The sequence below is a fragment of the Archocentrus centrarchus genome, chromosome 2 (assembly GCF_007364275.1).
Source record: "Archocentrus centrarchus isolate MPI-CPG fArcCen1 chromosome 2, fArcCen1, whole genome shotgun sequence".
Lineage (NCBI taxonomy): Eukaryota > Metazoa > Chordata > Actinopteri > Cichliformes > Cichlidae > Archocentrus > Archocentrus centrarchus.
In genome coordinates, this window is record NC_044347.1 from 5690966 (window position 1) to 5705907 (window position 14942).

The following is a 14942-nucleotide window of genomic DNA, read 5'->3' on the forward strand; positions in this document are numbered from 1 at the left end:
CTGAGTACCAGAGCAGGTCAGCTAATCACAATCTGTACATAAAGTAAAGTTTACTGAAGCTCACAGTACACATAATTATGACTTATTTCTAAGGGATTCATTCTGTCGCACAGTAACATTACACCCCATGTTAGGGTTCTCCCACTTGCCAAATTTCACTTTAAGCCCTGTTACAACATCCATATGTAACAAGCTGAGTGTGACGGATCCATCACACTGCTGTCAGTCTGCTGCCAACAACACAGAAAATATACACAAGCAGATAAATCCACTTGTATGGGCAAATGGAGCTGGTGGCAGCATATTATTAATTGAAATTGCTGCTTGTTTATGATTGGGGTTTAAATGGGCTCTTTCACAAGGTTTACCACATTTTAGAGAAAATCTCTGGCAGAAAACCCTAAAGCCAAATTTTCCCCATGTGCAACGAGTGTCTCCCCTTGTTGAAAATTGCCACTATTATTCATTGCAGCCCAAGTTAAAATATTGAATTATCTGGTTTTGTGAGACCAACAGCCCAAAAATACCCAAATGTTCTATTTACTGTCAAAGAAAACATGAAAAACAGGGAAAGAAAACTCAATGATGACACTCAAATTAAGTGATTAGTTTATCTCCAGGGCAGCAAGGTGGTGCAGTGGATAGCACTGTTGCTTCACAGCAAGAATGTCTCGGGATAACAACGATGAGACCCAGAGCAGTGTGACTGGGAGAAATGGCCTGCAGGATCTGAACCTGGGAGGCGCTCTGTTACTGTTTGGTGCTAACCACTGTTTGTCCATAATAAACTCCATGTTCACGCATAAGTACACGTAACGCCAGAACTCTGTAGGTAGAGCAAGTCCTTTTGGGCTTGGTTTGCCTGTGGGACTCCGGATATCAGCAGGCCGAGCAGAATGCTCCTCTGGCCGCAGCTGAAGGTAAAATTTGGGTGTGAGAGCAGTTTGGTGAGGAAGAAGACTTTTGGTCAGCCTCAAAGCAATTCTGGCAAACCATCAGTGGTACTCTACTCACACTGTGTACAGTCAGGGGCGCTACTGACTTCAACTGAGGATATACTTGGGCAGTGGAAGGAATATTTTTAGGGATTTTGCAATCCCACTAATATGCCTTCCATAGAGGAAGCAGAATCTGGGCACAGGGGGGATAAATCACCCATCACTAGGGGTGAAGTCACTGAGGCAGTAAAAGAAAATTCCTTGGTGGCAGCGCCCATGGAGTGGATGATATCCACCCTCAGTTCCTTAAGGCCCTGGGGGTTGTAGGGCTGTCTTGGTTGACATGCCCCTGCACTGTTGTGAGGTGCCTCTAGACTGGAAGACTTGGGTGGTGGTTGCCATTTTGAAGAAGGGGAACTGGAATGTCAGCTCCAGTTACAAGGAAATCACTCCTTCCAAGGGATCACTCCCCAGCCTCCCGAGGAAGGTTTATGCCAGGATTCCATAGAGAAGAGTCAAACCTCAGATTCAGGAAGAACAATGCGGCTTTGGTTCTGCTCATGAAACTTTGGACCAGCTCTTTACCCTTTTGAGGATATTTGAGGGTGAGGGTGAGTTGTCCAAGCTGTCTATATGTCTTTTGTGGAGTTGGAAAGAGCATTTGAGTGTATCCCCTGGGAGATCCTGTGGAGGATGCTTTGGGAGTATGGGGTATTTGGCCCATTGTTATGGGTCAGTCAGTCTCTATATAACCATAGGAAGAACTTGGTCCTCATTACTGGTGATAAGTCCAACTCATGGATGTTGGACTCTGGCGGCGCTGCCCTCTGTCACTCATTCTGTTAATAATTTTAATGAATTTCTAGGCACAGTCAAGTGGCATAAGGCTTCAATTTTGCTAGTTTGACTAGAATGCCCAAACTACCTCACATACCTAAAATAACTCCTGGGGGAATCCTGTGTGAGGTGCAGACATGTCCTACTGGAAGGATGTCCAGATTGTGTTTCTTAGCTGGCCTAGGAACTCCTTGGTGTCCTCCGTGATGAGCTGGAAGAGGATTCCAGGAAGCAGGAGGTCTGTGCTTCTCTGCTTAGACTGCTGCCCCCACTACGTAAGCAACAGAAAATGGATGAATGGACATTAAGATAACTCCTTTTAATGTTTAAGTACAAAACAGATAGCATTTCTATATTATCTGGTGGTCTGACATATTTTTAAAGGTACAAGTTTATTTTCAATCTCTGAGAACCTCACTCCCACTTTCTCGATTCTTTTAAAATAATGTGAAATTTAAATCAACACTTAGTAAGCTTAAAACTAAAGGGTGAAAATGATCTTTGAAGGATGTTTGAGGAGTTCAACCAACACATGTTCAAACAAACCAACCTAAACTGCGCTAAAATAGTATTTTATTGTTTGTGTCTTTACCAACTGAATTATGTTCATCCTGTTAAAGCAAGAAAAAAACACTAAGTCCTAATTTGAGAATTAAAATCTGGGCTTTTTGTCACTCTGCCGCTCCTAGTTTGAGTAAACTCTCAAGTTGAGGCTGTAGAGAAATAAAAACGTCTGCAGCACATTTCCATCTGCTTGGATGGAGGCAGCTGATCTGTGGATGACTGTCTCTGTGTGGCAGAGTTCACGAGAGGTTTGGGAATCAAACTGATCCGCTTTCACATGATATCAGCATAATAAATCCTGACTTCCCACAGTCCACATGACAGCACACAGGGCTCTCCTTTCTCTTAATTTCCATCCGGTATGTTTCCTATTTTTATGTCCTCATCAATCTCATGCTTGTCTCAAATTTCTATTTTTGACTAAACTTTGTTTGTACATGAAATTCGAAGGAACAAGTGATGTAAAAGGATTCTATTAAAAATCTTAATTTTTGCTGGAAGAGTTGCAAAGTTACTTAAAAAACTACTAAAAGTGTAATATACAATGTTATTAAAAGTAAAAAGCTAAAATAAATTTACAGAAATATTTATACTTTTACAATCACTCTTGCAATCTAGATAGATAGATAGATGTAACGGTGTTTTTTTTTAAGGGCAACAAAGGCTGCATATGCAGGTTGAAATGGTGGTGGTGAAGTACGTACTGTCAAGCAACAGATTAGGTAAAACTGCTTGTTTTTTGTTTATTCTTATATATGTGTGATTGCAGTTGTGATTTACTGGTGTTTTAATGTTATTGCTAGCTGAAAAACTATTTGCCCCCCTGTGGATAATAAAGATTTCTTTGACCTTTGAAATGCCCATTAATTTACCACAAGTTGTTTTTGTTGTTGTTGTTTTTAACCTGTTCTGTCCGGCAGCTTAAGGAAGCAAACTTATTGTCTGCATGCTCTGTTGTGCCAAACAGCTTTGCTGAACTAAGGGGAGCTGAACTGTAGTCTCCTCTTGATAGCTCTTCTTCTGTTGCGTCTTCAGCCTCATGCCCCAGAATCACCGATTGCCCGACTCCTGGGTGGGCAGCAATGACCACTGGGGAGCAGACATGTCCCACAGGGGGGTGAGATGCAAGCCCCAGACCCACACAAGGGCCATACACACACACACACACACACACACACACAAGGGCCAATGCGCACAGACATACACACTCACAAAGACAAAGACGCACTCATCCACTCATCAACCCATCTTGTGACACGTGGGCAAATGAGTGTCCCCAGACCCAACAGCCACAGAATGCAGTCAGCCTCACACCTGAGACCCTAGCCAACCCCCACTTTGGGTTGGCTGCAGAAAACAGGGGTGTGAAAAGACCCCACTCATCTGGAAGGTGAATTGTTGGGTGCATGTGTCAGAATGTGCGATTATATAAGGTGTAAAAAATGAGAATACCTGCATGAAAGTTATATTAATATTGATGGGACAGATGCATGATGAGCACCCAACTGCCAGTCAGCAGTGCTCACCTACCCACCCCCCAATGTCTAAAGTGCAAATAAAACTGAGGCGCAGAAATGAGAAGTCGACAGAGGACAGTCTTGGAAAAAGGTGTTGTCCTAGCTTGAAACATACTTCACGTACTTAAACACATACATGTACACAAACAAATAGATCAGGTAATTCCAATGAGATCAGGCTGTTGAAGAAAACCAGGCACTGAGCAGTGCCACACTAACACAATCCCTATTATGAAACACCGTGGTTGTGGCATCCTGCTGTTGGAAAGTTTTCTTACCACAGTAACTGTGAGACAAGCCAGGATAGGAGCAAAAATGAATGCAGACCAATATAGAGGCTTATATCTACTATGTTTAAGCAAGACCATGATCCAAGTGACCCATGCAAAAAGAAAACTCTTAAAGTCTTGTCCAGACCTGAACTTAACTGACCAGAGCAACACCAGCAAGGCCTGAAACCATGGAAACAACAATCTAGTTGTCCCTGGCAAAGATTTATCCAGTATTAATTGTGGGGTCTACATATTCATTTCAATTTTAGTATTTTACTCGTTACATGCACTAAACATACCAGTGCCTGTTCCTGTTTTACACCGTGCAGGTAAAAATTAAATATAAATTTAAAAGATGAATCTGAACATTAACACAACCTGGGGAAAAAAATCTTTATTACATGTGGTGAAAACCCAAACATTTTTTTTTAAATTGTTAGAATAAACAGTAGTTGAACATAAAATGGTTGTTGGTTTGGGGTAGTTATTTGAAAAAGCAGTAAAAATAACAGAGGCTTTTCAGGAGGAACGGTGAAATGAGGTGACTAATAGCTGAGGCAGGTAATGACTAATCTGTGATGGATCACTCTTGAATGTCTGCCAGGACTGTCGTGCTACTGTCTGCATCCCAGTATACATGCACATACACACACACTTTCACATACTTACACTTGTTGCGTTTGTAGCCCTGAGCACGCACACATGTGCGTCTTACATTCCTGGGAGGGGACGTTTGACTGGCAGCTTGGGGGCGTGGTCAGCATGACTGTGTAACACTGTGGTTTCTATGTGTGCGAGGCAAATTCGTTAACAGTCTGTCACTAATTGTCACAGATGTTATAAGCAGTTGTGTTCTGATTTGCCCACTGAGGCTGTTATTGAGTGAAATATCAAACAAATTTCTGCCTATTTCAGGATGTTTTAGTGGCTTCAAGAACACAGTCTATGCATGAACTTCTAGACTGAAATGTCCAGAAGACCAGGTGTGAACCTGTGGTACTGGAAGGAGGACAAGAAAAATTTCATAAGGCCTAATACAAGACTTGTTGGAAGGATTCATAGGAAATGATGTATGACTCCCACCAGGGGGCTGCAGAATTAGAAGGATGACCATTAAGAGACAACAGCAGTTGGAAGGGACTAGAAAACCATTCCATTTCAGTAAAGACAAATCTCTCTGGACTGGAGGATTAAGAAAGCAAAAGTTGTTAATGTTGGACTTCTCTCTGATGTTTGTGGATTAGGGAAATTAAGGACTAGAGGGAATAAGGACTTGAGGGAGGTCTTGTTGGAGTGTTCATAGGAAAGAACAGGTGTTGAGAAAAGGACTTTTTTTTAGAGGACTGTGCAAAGTAGAAGATTTCTAGGAAACTCTTAGGATAACAGGACTCTGAAGATGATGCAATATAGTGGACTTGAAAACAGACTTTGAAGGCAACCGAGACCTTTAAGATACTAGAGCTCCAGAAATGGACACTGAAGAACTAAATGTGAGACGATTTGGTCAAGTTGAAGGACTCGGGGAAGACTCCTGAAAGCTCAGAAAATGCACTTCACAACCAAAGTCCGCGTACAGCGGCACTTTTGAAGTATGCTTTGTCGCATTTGACACATTCGGAGGTATAAGGTTAAGGAAAGTTTCAGACCACACTAAAGAGAGGGACCTAAAGACTAGAAAGATTGCTTAAAATGACTTGTGGGGTACTGGAGTGCTTGAATAGAAAACTGAATTGGAAGCAAATGACAGGAATTAAAAATGATTGGTTGAAGGACTGGGAAAATTACTTGGAGGGTAAAGGAGAACTTTGAAAGGGACTTTCGCGAAAGTGGCCGTTTGGAGAACAAACAACTGAAAGAGTCAGAAAATGGTGCAGAACTAAGACTCACTGAGAACTGGAAAACTTGGACCTTATCATTTGAATTTGACTTTTAAGACCGGTAAAAAGGATTCAGGATTCCTTTTACCGTACAATAACATCGGATAGAATCAAGAACTCATAAGGGTTTGGAATTCCTGGAACTGAGGGACTGGGAGAATGTTGAGGACTTGGAAAGAGATCTGAACTTGGAGGTTAGGGGCAGTTGATTTAGAGAGATCTGAGAAAACTTAAGGACTCAGTTATGTGGAATTGAAGAGGAACTGAAAACCCTTAAAGAAGACAGATCGTGGACTGCCAGACTTGAAAAATGACTTTCGATGATTTTGAGGAGGCCCACAGAGGACGGGATGAGTGGGAGGGCTGAACTGGGTTGTGGAGACTGGGTGACCTCACACATGCACACTAAGTGGAAACACATTAGATAGACAAATGGCTGCAGTCAGACAGATGATTATCCAGCAGGCTATTTAAAAAGAAGAGATTGTGGGAAAGGATAAAGAAATGAGAGGAAACAGAGGGCAGAGTCCTGAAAAAGTGGATGAAATGAGAGCTCGAGGATTAGGACAGGGAAACATGGATAAGGAACAGCATTAAATGATTTGTTTTACTATTTAAAGGTTTTTATGCATTTCTTTGATGATTCTTTCTTATCTTTAATTTTCATCTCCTGCTTAGTTTAAGTTTTATGTAACATGATGAATTAGTAGAAGCTTTTATGTTTATGTTTGTGTTCATGTTTATGTTTATTTGAAAGGGACAATGCACAATTAACCTGAGCACTTAAGTTCATCATGTAAATATGCCATATTTATAAGTCAGCCCGATCAGAACTTATTGATGAAATTTCACAAATATTGAATTTACAGAATTATTATTTTATTCATTTTAAAATTACACACAAACTTTTTTAAAAAATCATCACTGTTTTATTAAAAATATTTTGATAAGGTTCCAAAAATATGACTAACATATTATTAAATGTTCTCCTATTTGAATATGTTTCAAGTAAAATGTTAAAATCAAACATAAAGAAATGTAAAAAAAAAAAACATTTGGGGACTATATGTCCAAAATTAAGTTTCAAAAAATTAATTATGACCAGATTGTCTGTAAAATATGGAAAAAGGTAAAACATTCACAAATATCATTGAAATGGATGTAATCTTAAATCTCTAAGAAATATATTAATGAAATCACTGAAAATATCAAATGTCAGAATAAAGTATTAGGAAATGTTTAAAAAAATATTACAATATCTGAAAAAAGTCTAAATTATTCCCACAAAATGCGGATTATGTCAGGACTCGAGGAGGAAGAGGACACACAGGCGGTGGCTGATGAAAGCAAGGTGCAAGTTTATTTACAGTGATCGATAAAGGTGCAAAGACAAGGGGGTCCAGGGAGGCGAGGGGGAGGCGGCTGAAGCGGGTCGAGAGGCTGAAGGAATTCCCAGGTGGTGAGGAGCCAGCTGTGGTACGGCGTGGAACGGCGGGTTGACGAAAAGCCGGGGTTCCGAAAGGACGAGCAGGAACTGACACGGGGATCTGAAAAAGGAGCGAACACGAAGAGCAGGTAAGTAATATAAATCCACGAAAGCGAGAGTCACACAAGAGAGCCGGTACTAACTGAGAAGTAGTCACTGATCCAGCGAAGAGTGATGGTCTGCTGGCAGCTTAAAAAGACCCTGCCTGATGGCTTGATCCGTAGCAGGTGTGGTGATCTCCGCCCTAGGGAGGCGGAGACACCGGAACCTCCGCTGTGGCCCGCAGGACAAACACACATGTATACAGACACACACACACACGCAGACCCTCCCCCTAGGTTATGACAGTACCCCCTCCTCAACGGGAGCCTCCTGGCGACCGAAACTTCTCGGGATGGCGCCGCCGGAACTCCCGCACCATGGCCGCATCCAGAATGTTAGCTCGGGACACCCAGGATCGCTCTTCGGGACCGTAGCCCTCCCAGTCCACCAAGAACTGATAACCCCGCCCCCGACGGCGGGCGTCCATAATGCGACGGACGGTGTAGATCCGCTGGCCATCGAGAAAACGGGCAGGAGGAGGTGAGGCAGCTGGAGGGCACAAAGGACTGGTGGCAACAGGCTTAAGTTGGGAGACATGGAAGACGTTATGGATGCGCATGGTACGAGGGAGTTTGAGGCGGACAGACACAGGGTTAACGATGGAGTCGATCTCGAAGGGCCCCAGGAAGGTGGGGGCCAGTTTCCTAGACTCGGCACGGACTGGAACATTTTTCGTGGAGAGCCATACCTTTTGGCCTGGTTGGTAGTCCGGCGCAGGGGTCCGATGGCGATCAGCGATGCGTTTGTTTTGCTCCTTCGTCCGAAGCAGAGCTGCGCGGGTGGACCTCCATAGCCGGCGACAGCGGCGAAGGTGATGCTGGACGGAGGGAATGGTGAGATCCTCCTCGATGGCAGGGAGGAGTGGCGGTTGGAAACCCAAGGAGGCCTCGAAGGGGGACACCCCTGTGGCGGAGGAGGAGAGAGAGTTATGTGCATACTCAACCCACGCCAAGTGGGAACTCCAGGTGGCCTGATTGGTGGACGCCACGCAACGTAATGCTGCCTCCAACTCCTGGTTGGCCCGTTCCGTCTGCCCATTTGTCTGAGGATGATAACCAGAGGAGAGGCTCACCTTGGCTCCGAGAGATGTACAGAACTCCTTCCAGACCTGAGATGTGAACTGGGGCCCCCGATCCGACACGATGTCTTCAGGAATCCCATGGAGCCGAAAAACGTGGGTGGTGAGAAGCCGGGCCGTCTCCAAGGCGGAGGGGAGCTTGGGTAGCGCAACGAAGTGGGTGGCCTTGGAAAACCGGTCGATAATGGTCAGGACCACGGTGTTTCCTTCAGAGGGAGGAAGTCCTGTGACGAAGTCCAGAGCTATGTGAGACCACGGTCGCTTAGGGGTGGGCAAGGGCCGGAGGAGACCTGATGGAGGTGACAGAGAAGGTTTATTTTGTGCACAAACGCTGCATGCTGCCACGTACTCACGGGTATCCTTAATCAATGTAGGCCACCAGAAATAACGCTGGAGGAAGGCCACAGTGCGATTGGCCCCGGGATGGCACGTGAATTTGGCTGCGTGTCCCCATTGCAGTACGCGGCTTCGCACTCGAGAGGGAACATAAAGGCGGTTGGGGGGTCCCGTCCCAGGATCTGGTTCAGTCTGTAGAGCTGCCTGAATGGCGGATTCGATCTCCCAGGTGATGGCTCCAATGACGCAAGAGGGAGGCAAGACAAACTCTGGCTGCGAGGAGGAGTCCGTGGAGCTGAACTGTCGGGACAGAGCGTCGGGCTTGACATTCCGTGATCCAGGTCTATAAGAGATAGTAAAGTTAAATCGGGTAAAAAACAAGGCCCACCTGGCCTGCCGGGGTTTCAAACGTCTGGCGGTTCGCAGATAGGCCAGGTTCTTGTGATCAGTCCAGACCAAGAAGGGATGCGTCGCGCCCTCCAGCCAGTGCCGCCATTCCTCCAAGGCTAGTTTGATGGCTAGCAGCTCCCGGTCCCCTACGTCGTAATTCCGTTCTGCCGGGGAGAGGCGGCGAGAGAAGAAGGCGCAGGGTCGGAGGCTACCCATGGACTGTTGGGACAACACTGCCCCTACCCCCACGTCGGACGCGTCCACCTCCACGACGAATGAGTTGGATAGGTCAGGTTGGATGAGGATGGGTGCGGAGGCAAACCGACCCTTCAGGAGCGCGAAAGCCTCTGCAGCGGCGGGGGTCCATCTGAAAGGAATCTTGGGAGAGGTGAGAGAGGTCAGAGCATGGGTGATGGAGCTGTAATCTTTAATGAAGCGGCGGTAGAAATTGGCGAAGCCCAGAAAACGCTGCAGCTGTTTCCGATCCGCTGGCTCGGGCCAATCCAGGACCGCTTGTACCTTAACTGGGTCCGCCTTGATCTGCCCTTTACCAATAATGTATCCCAAGAACGCCGTGGACTCCACATGAAACTCGCACTTCTCCCCCTTCACGAACAGACGATTCTCCAGTAACCGCTGCAACACCTGCCGCACATGTCCCTGATGCTCCTGTAATGAGGATGAGAAGATCAAAATATCATCGAGATAGACAAACACAAAATGATTGATGAAGTCCCGGAGTATGTCGTTTACGAGGGCCTGGAACACAGCTGGCGCGTTGGTTAGGCCGAAGGGCATGACAAGATACTCGAAGTGGCCGAGGTGAGTGTTGAAGGCAGTCTTCCACTCGTCTCCCTGCCGGATCCGGACGAGATGGTAAGCGTTCCGGAGATCCAGTTTGGTGAAGACGGCTGCCCCCTGCAGGAGCTCAAAGGCAGAGGTGAGAAGTGGCAGAGGATATTTGTTGCGCACAGTGATTTCGTTCAGACCGCGGTAGTCAATACAGGGCCGGAGGGTCTTGTCCTTCTTGGCCACGAAGAAAAACCCCGCGCCCATGGGAGAGGTGGAGGGTCGAATCAGACCGGACGCCCGAGCTTCGGTGATATATTTTTCCATGGCATCCCGTTCCTGCGGAGAGATGCTGTAGAGGCGGCTGGAGGGGTAGGGCGCCCCCGGGATGAGGTCGATGGCGCAGTCGTAAGGCCGGTGGGGAGGCAGGGAAACAGCCCGGTCCTTATTGAATACTTCAGCGAGGTCGTGATAGATCGAGGGGACGCCGGACAGGTCAGGTGGGGTCCCCTCCCCCAAATCGGTGGACCGAGGGAGAGAGGGAGTTGCGGATCTGAGGCAGCGCTGGTGGCACCGCTCACTCCAACCTGAGATGCTGCGATTCGCCCAGTTGATCTGTGGATTGTGCAGTTGCAACCAGGGAAAGCCGAGGACGATGGGCGTCTGTGCAGAGTCAAACAGGTAAAAGGAGAGCCGTTCAGAGTGATTACCCGACAGAGTCACAGAAAGCGGTTGGGTCTTATGAGTTATTTCAGAAAGCTTGGCGCCGTCCAGAGCGGAGACCAGGAGAGGCGTGGGTAGCGCTGTGGATGGAACACCCCACTGCTGGGCGAGGGCACGGTCCATGAGATTTTTCTCAGCTCCGGAATCGAGGAGTGCCAAGACTGTGTGACTGCCTGATGGAAGATTTATCCTTGTCTGAAGCGTGAATCTGGGCAGGGAGGAGCATGCGTTAGCTTGACCCGCCAGTATCCCCACCATTACTGACGGGCGCGGTCTTTTGGGCAAACAGGGCATGACGCGATGTAGTGGCCCTTTTTGCCACAGTAGATGCACTCCCCCGCCTCCCATCTCCGTCGTCGCTCAGAGAGAGACAGCCGTGCGCGGCCGAGTTGCATGGGTTGCTCCTCCGCGCCGCAAGGGGGCGCCGTAGCCGGGCTGTCGTCCGCTAGGAGGCTCCTCCGGTCCGCGGAAACCGCCCGGCGAGGGGCATGCTGGGAGTTGTAGTTCCTCGGAGTCCGTCGTGCTCTCAGGCGGTCATCTACATGGATACACAATGAAATCACGGCCTCCAAGGACTGAGGCAAATCCCTAGTGGCAAGTTCATACTTGAGATCATCATTAATATTGTTCAGGAATACTCCCCTGAGCGCTTTTCCCTCCCAGCCGGCCTCCTCCGCGAGGATCCGGAAATCCACGGAGAAATCCGCCATGCTCTGTTGTCCCTGCCGCAGGCTGAGCAACTTCTGGGATGCGGATTCGGGGCTGGTTCCTTTATCAAACACCTCCTTAAATCGAGACAAGAACGCATGGAAAGACAGATCGGGGTTTCCCCGTAACACAGCGTGCCCCCACTCTAATGCTCTACCGCGGAACAGATTGACCATAAAACCAATCTTTGCACAATCAGAAGCGTAGGCATTTCTCTGTTGCCGGAAAACGAGGGAACATTGGGTGAGGAAACCTCCACATTTCCCTAACTCACCGCGGAACACCTCCGGGATGGGCAGGGCTTTCTCCAACGCTACGGCGGGCTCGGTCGCGGAAGCCAAACCAGCCGGCGGATCTGTCGGCGGAGGGGATAAATCCTGGTGACGGGGCGTAGCGGATGACATGGTGGATTCCAACATACCTCGGAGATCGGCGAGCTGTTGGGTGGCTGCGCCCAGCTGACTGGAAACCAGACGGAGCATATGGTCGTGACGCTGGAGGGTTTCCTCTTGAATAGCCAGGGCCCGATGAACCGGATCAGCGTCCGCGGTGTCCGGTTTTGGCTGGATCATTCTGTCAGGACTCGAGGAGGAAGAGGACACACAGGCGGTGGCTGATGAAAGCAAGGTGCAAGTTTATTTACAGTGATCGATAAAGGTGCAAAGACAAGGGGGTCCAGGGAGGCGAGGGGGGAGGCGGCTGAAGCGGGTCGAGAGGCTGAAGGAATTCCCAGGTGGTGAGGAGCCAGCTGTGGTACGGCGTGGAACGGCGGGTTGACGAAAAGCCGGGGTTCCGAAAGGACGAGCAGGAACTGACACGGGGATCTGAAAAAGGAGCGAACACGAAGAGCAGGTAAGTAATATAAATCCACGAAAGCGAGAGTCACACAAGAGAGCCGGTACTAACTGAGAAGTAGTCACTGATCCAGCGAAGAGTGATGGTCTGCTGGCAGCTTAAAAAGACCCTGCCTGATGGCTTGATCCGTAGCAGGTGTGGTGATCTCCGCCCTAGGGAGGCGGAGACACCGGAACCTCCGCTGTGGCCCGCAGGACAAACACACATGTATACAGACACACACACACACGCAGACCCTCCCCCTAGGTTATGACAGATTACAATGTATGAATCTCTCCAAACAGCTCTGAAAATGTCCAAAAACAAATTTTTTAATAAATATCAGTGTTAAAATCAAATGTTTAATCCCAATAAGCTCATTTCTCTGCATAGTTACACGCTGCGTTTTCTCAGCAGTAGATGGAGTCGTGGACTTACAGGTTACACAACATTACTACTTAGTGATATAACTGTGTGATTTGTTATATCAGCCACAGCAATTGTGGCAGCAGACATAAAGTTCAGCTGAAGATGCCAGAAAATCACATTTGTCCCCAGCCAGGAAGTCACTGCCTGCGGAAACTTCAGCTTTTATCTTGCTTTCTACATTTGTAGAGCTTCAACTTTTCCCACTCAGCTGGTGTTTGTTAGGGGAACAAAAAACTCAGCTAGCTCTAAAAATGGCTTAGGAGTCAGAACCAAGTGACCCTTTATCAGTATACAGCCTACGAGTAGTGTGTCATCACTGGTCAGATGTTGGAGTCAGGGAAGGTCAGGAGGTCACTGAACAAACTGATCTCCATCACGGACCACCAGTCTCACCTGCTCCACTCCACACTGCTGAAGCAGCAGAGCTCCTTCTGCCTCAGACTGACGCAACCTCGCTTCCACAATGTTAGTCTTAATATTACTGTTCTTTTCCTACATTTTTATATCATATTTATTTAGTTTGTTTGTCACTGTTGTGTATGTATAGTCTTGCCCTCTGTACTTGTCACACTTCTGTATGAACTTGGGAGGTATAAAAAGGCATTATTGTGCAAAAGTCTTGAGCCAACCCCCATTTCTTCACCCTTTGCTTCCAAGGAGCCAGACTTGAGCAATAGCTTTGAAGATTTTGTAATGTTCTCATAACTGACCATTTTCTGAGGAATGTTCTGTTTGTCTGTTTGTTTGTTTGTTTGTTTGTTGAACCACTTAACACTGACCTATGAGCCACTGAGTCATGGCAAAGGCACCTCATTAAAGGGAGAAACCAGTGTTGTGTCTACACATAACATAACTTTGCAACAAGCCAACTTTAAATTTTATCTTGAATCTATGAAAAATACCAAAGACAACACAATCTGATAGATATAAAATTATAATTTTACACCAGAAAGGTGATCACCAGAGAGCCATTAGCAGAAAATTTGGCATATCTCAGGATGGTGTGTAGTGTGTGCTTATAAAAATGAGGAAAATGGACAAGTGGAGGGCAAAAGTATCTACAGATCTACAGATGAACAGAATCCAGCTGACACAGGACCTGAGAGATGCATCTAGACCTTCCAACTGATCCATCTACTGTTCACTGAAGCCTCAAAATTTGACATTTTTGGTTCAAATGAAATCAATATGTATGCAGGAGGTCAGGTGTGAGTGTATGCAGCCATGTATGTAACATGGTGGAGGCTCTGTCATGGATTGGAGCCGCATTTCAGCCAGTGGTGTTACTGAGCTTATCAAAATCTGGAAATCATTTAATAGGCTTCATGTTTCAGTTTGACAGTGATCCCAAACACACTGGCAATGCGGTAAAAGCACAAAGGAACACTGTCAGACATGGATTGGGGAAGAAAGGCTCCTGTACTCACCAAGGAACCACCAGCCCACAACTCCACCTGAAAGAAAGAAAGAAAACTCCAGGCCTGCCAGGCCCAATGTGATACACTTTATTTTCTTGTATGTTTGAACATATTTCGATAGTGTCTCCATACAATGGTGGTTTCACATATGCCTTACAAACAAAAGAGCCCCAGTTTGATCCAAGGAGAAGACTTCAATCCCTTTGGGTTTGTGTCCTGAAGGGCATCCAGTATAAACCTCTGCTAAATGAGACACCAGTGCTACCTGTGTGGCGAGCCCTTGTGAATAAGGGAACAGGTGAAACCCGTTTTATTTGCATATGTTTCAATAAGCTTCTGCACAAATTTCACAAATTAAATTTTTTAAAATTAATATTAATTAGATATCGTGTTTCTTTGTTTCTTTTTAGATATTGTAATAATGTATTCTATTTACCTGGAAACAGCCTTTTGTCCCAAAAGGGACAAAGAGGGATAAGTAAGTAAGCTAAGTAACTGAAAACAAAAACGAACAACATCTGAGTACCAAAATAAAAGCCTCCGTTGTAACTGTGCACCTGACAGTCTCAGTTCAGGGGGAATAAAGCTCACAATCAGGAACGCGCCCGGTAGAGCGACCTGGCAGCGACAGGCGGGAGCGCGCC